Here is a 4,606-nt window from a genome sequence, read left to right as displayed (position 1 = left end):
TGGAAAAGGGGCTCTGGAGAAGCCAGGAATTGGGTCATTGTCTGCGACATGGTTATGGCAGTGGAGGAATCAGTAAGATTGCTCAGACTGAAACAAAGAAAGCAAGTGAAGGAAAATCCTGGTCAAGGAGAGTACAGTAAAGGTATACTGCATCTTTACCTTCAAAGGGCATTCTATTTCATGTGCAATGAGAATTCCAGCATTTTATTATTATTGGTGTTTAGAATAAGTGACTCAGAGGAATTTGGCCCAGCATGAGAGTTGTCAAATGGGTCAGCCTTGTTGCCTGCCTTTTTGAATCACCCATGGTGCAATTGGGCCATTCACTTTATGCATTTCTTCCTTTCTAGATGAGACCTACTTTCGAAGGGAAAACAATCCAGTTATCAGGTTTTCAGTTTTATGTATCAATGATCTATTACTTTATTTCTCTAATCTTTTCCACACAGCCCAGGTTTTTACTACCTGGAACTAAAAACAACCTACAGGACACTAGAGCTCCAGTTAGAGAAAATCATCCCTGATTTCAGTGGGGGCGGGAGGAGCAAGTAGTTCACCTATTTGCTTGGAAGGACATGTGTCCTAAACAGCTATTTGACTTTGTAATCACTTCTTGACTGGGTGTATGGGACTTATGTTTCTTATTACCCTGCAAATCTCTTTACCATGTTGAAAATTGAGGAACACATTTCTTTTCCTTGGCTCCATGCATCTAAAAACTATGCATGGATAAGTGTACAGTGCCAGTGGAAAATGGCTTTTCTGGAATATCAGCTTTGGCCCTTAGAGATTAAGGGTACTCCATGTGGTGAGCAATAAATCTGGACTCTGCTGTGTTTAATTAAGATAATTTTCCTACTTAGCTCCAGATGTGGAGATGAGATTCAATTTTATTGTGCCTAAAAGAACACATCCTTCCAAATATGCATGTCACCGACGTGGAATGTGACCACAGTTTTGCCTGTGATGAGCCTCCGTCTCCTAGAAGGAGAAGAACTTTGGCAGGAACAACTTCTAGCCCTGTCTTCTGCTTCTACAGAGTTTGCCACTGAATGGGATGACTTGGGAGGTGAGGAGTCCCACTGCATAGGTGCCAGATGGCAAAGGAGGAAGGAGAAAGGCAAGGAGTTGAGATGGTAGAGAGAAAGATGTTGGGTAGCGTTTCTTGTGAGGTATAGCATCAATAAATAAAGACTTTGACCACCCAGAAAGACCAAATTTTTGTTATCCTGTTCTGTTTTTGCAAATTAATTGACAAATGTTAAGAGAATCATCTGATATCTCTTTACCAGTCCTTGAAAATACTTTGAAAAGAGCAATATCATCACAAAATGAACATTGAGAATCCTAGGATGAAAGAGAACGGATGGCCTTGTCATTCACTTTTGAATTTCCTCCACAGGTTTCTTGTAATGAGGTAGCCCAATCTATGCTTGACCACATCCCGAAAAGGTAAATATATCCCGTCAAAGGGAAGCCCATCTCCCCTTTGAAGAATTCAGGTGATTGAAAGCGTCTTAATTATATTATTGTGGCAAATTCCTTTTCTCTGAGTCTTTCTCCCTTTTGTTTTATTGTTTTTAACTTTATTTATTTTACAGAGCCTGCCTCAGGTTCATTTATACAAATAGCACAAGAGGACACTAGCTCTATGCTGATAGCAGTCCAGTCACACCAGTCCTTCTGTCCTCACATCGGCAGACAGAGGTCTCTACTCTGGAGCCTCGGGTCTGGGTACCTTTGGGAGCCTGAGCCTGAGATGGAGCTGCAGCCACGGACTGGGGCTTGGTTTGAGCCCTGGCCTTGGACTTTAGCTGGTAGAGCCTGAGACCCTTGGTGATGTGGACATGAGCACGTTTCCCAGGCTTGGCGTGGGCAATGTAGGTAAGTTGACTGAACTCGCAGCTGCCGCTCTTTGGGATCTTGGGCTTGAATTCCTTGGGCTTAACAAGAGCTTTGATAGCCTTGGCATGTGCATTCATGACCTTGGCATGGTTGACTTGTACCTTCTTTAGGACCTTGTTGTTGTGCTTCTTGGCAAAGTGATGTTCCTCAGGAATTTGGAGTCTACCCCCTTAAGAGATTCATATCTTTGTGACTCGGGTTTCTTGATGCCATTTCTGTGGTTCCTGGACTTGGCCATATGTGCACAGAAGCCCACAGCTCCCCAAGTGCCTGGGACCAGACTTTTAGTTCATTATTTTAAAGGAACACTGAGTAACTGAGTGTCCCTTATTATGGCTATCTGTCTCTTGGGCTCCAGGCATCCAGAGTGATAAATACACATCCTTGTTTTCAAGAAGATTATAATTGAGTGGACAAAGGGAGAAAACCACAAAGGTTAGGGTCGCATCTTACTCATCTGTAGTTTTAGTGAGTGGTAGAACAGCTGGCACAAAGTAGGCACTCAGATATTTTTGATCAAAAGAATAATTACATTGCTTTTCTCTGATTATGTCCCATGTCAAACTCCTGGACTTTCTGGTCACCTTGGGTGATGACTAGAATCCTAGCTTCCACTTCTTGCTCTCTCACCTGACTCACAACATCCAAGTTTTGTAAGGTATTAGCACTCCATCCTGATTGGTCCAGTCTGCACATGTGTCTGTGTAGTGTCTGCCCGAGGTCCTCATTCTCCATGGCCTGATTCCAGTGAGTCTGGCCTAGACAGAGACTCTAGGGAGCATTTGAAAACTTGAGCATCTTTGTAAGACATCCCCTCACTTTGGAGTTAACACTTTTGGATGTTTACACCACTAGGGAAAATGGGAAGTAATTTTTGCTGAGCTCAGTCTGGCCAGAGAGATAACATAGATATGCAAAGAACCCAGGACAGCTGTGGTGCCAGAGAAGGGATGCACATTTGGCCCTGGAGTTGAAAGAAAGAGCAAAGTGCAGTATTAGTGGCCTGTCCATGAGTCTTTGACAAGGCCAGAGGCAGTGCACACCTAGAAGGGGAAATGGTAAAACCACTGGCACATTGCTCTCTAGGCAACCTGTGTCAGAGACTCATTATTGTGTCAAGCTCTCCCTGGAGGATACATTCACTCATTCATACAGTTGCTGATAGGAAGTCAAGTATGTGGACTGTTATAGATGGGGAGCTGCCTCAGTGCCTAGGACAGTCCACATCCCTGCTTTCTAATGGGGTGGGATTGAGGATAAACAAATAAAATACATGTAGTTAGGCCTTAGAGATGTTAACATCAGAAAGCATTCAAACCTGTAAAGAATTTTTGTGAGTATTTGAGCCAAACTGTCGACAGTTGCCAAGAAGCAGAAACTCAACATATTGGGATAATCCTCTGGAGAATGGTGTTGTGTGTGTGTGTGTGTGTGTGTTTTTAAATACCTTGTTATTTACTTTTCCCTTCTCCTTTGCTTAAGATATGGATGAATGCAAAGAACCTGATGTCTGTAAACACGGGCAGTGTATCAACACGGATGGCTCCTACCGCTGCGAGTGCCCCTTTGGTTACATTCTGGAGGGGAATGAATGTGTAGGTGAGTGATGAATCCGTTTCTTCCACTGGGGTTTTACAAGTTAAAAATTAAGCTCTACAGCAAGCATGTCAAACTCAAAGTCTAACATGGGCCAAATAAACAAGGTTTAAGTCTATGTGGGCCACAAAAAACCAAACGCTTCAATTTTCATAGAGACATAGGTTTATTTCGATAGAGACATGCTGACTATCCTCTGTGATTGGATAAAAGATAAAATGATAGTACATCTTTTACGTAGGTGGGCATAGGATAGTTAACAGTCAACAATCAACACCATAACAGTAACAATGAAGGAATTTGTGGTCTGTTCCCTGGGGCCATTTGTTGTGCCCCACCAGTCCTTCTGTCCTCACATCGGCAGACAGAGGTCTCTACTCTGGAGCCTCGGGTCTGGGTACCTTTGGGAGCCTGAGCCTGAGATGGAGCTGCAGCCACGGACTGGGGCTTGGTTTGAGCCCTGGCCTTGGACTTTAGCTGGTAGAGCCTGAGACCCTTGGTGATGTGGACATGAGCACGTTTCCCAGGCTTGGCGTGGGCAATGTAGGTAAGTTGACTGAACTCGCAGCTGCCGCTCTTTGGGATCTTGGGCTTGAATTCCTTGGGCTTAACAAGAGCTTTGATAGCCTTGGCATGTGCATTCATGACCTTGGCATGGTTGACTTGTACCTTCTTTAGGACCTTGTTGTTGTGCTTCTTGGCAAAGTGATGTTCCTCAGGAATTTGGAGTCTACCCCCTTAAGAGATTCATATCTTTGTGACTCGGGTTTCTTGATGCCATTTCTGTGGTTCCTGGACTTGGCCATATGTGCACAGAAGCCCACAGCTCCCCAAGTGCCTGGGACCAGACTTTTAGTTCATTATTTTAAAGGAACACAAAATAACTGAGTGTCCCTTATTATGGCTATCTATCTCTTAGGCTCCAGGCATCCAGAGTGATAAATACACATCCTTGTTTTCAAGAAGATTATAATTGAGTGGACAAAGGGAGAAAACCACAAAGGTTAGGGTCGCATCTTACTCATCTGTAGTTTTAGTGAGTGGTAGAACAGCTGGCACAAAGTAGGAACTCAGATATTTTTGATCAAAAGATTATACATTGTTT

The 4,606-nt window shown here is 43.6% G+C and overlaps 2 pseudogenes; both read right to left on the bottom strand.

Moving 5' to 3' along the window:
- Nucleotides 1-1,649: 1,649 nt before the first annotated feature.
- Nucleotides 1,650-2,143, bottom strand: LOC102765072 (annotated as a pseudogene).
- A 605-nt stretch (nt 2,144-2,748) lies between these two features.
- On the bottom strand, nt 2,749-4,307 carry LOC102764781 (annotated as a pseudogene).
- Nucleotides 4,308-4,606: the final 299 nt, after the last annotated feature.

Source organism: Myotis davidii, unplaced genomic scaffold (genome assembly GCF_000327345.1).
Source record: "Myotis davidii unplaced genomic scaffold, ASM32734v1 scaffold368, whole genome shotgun sequence".
Taxonomy (NCBI): Eukaryota; Metazoa; Chordata; class Mammalia; order Chiroptera; family Vespertilionidae; genus Myotis; species Myotis davidii.
Note: the sequence above shows the minus strand (reverse complement) of the source record. Positions and strands in the feature narration are given on the sequence as shown.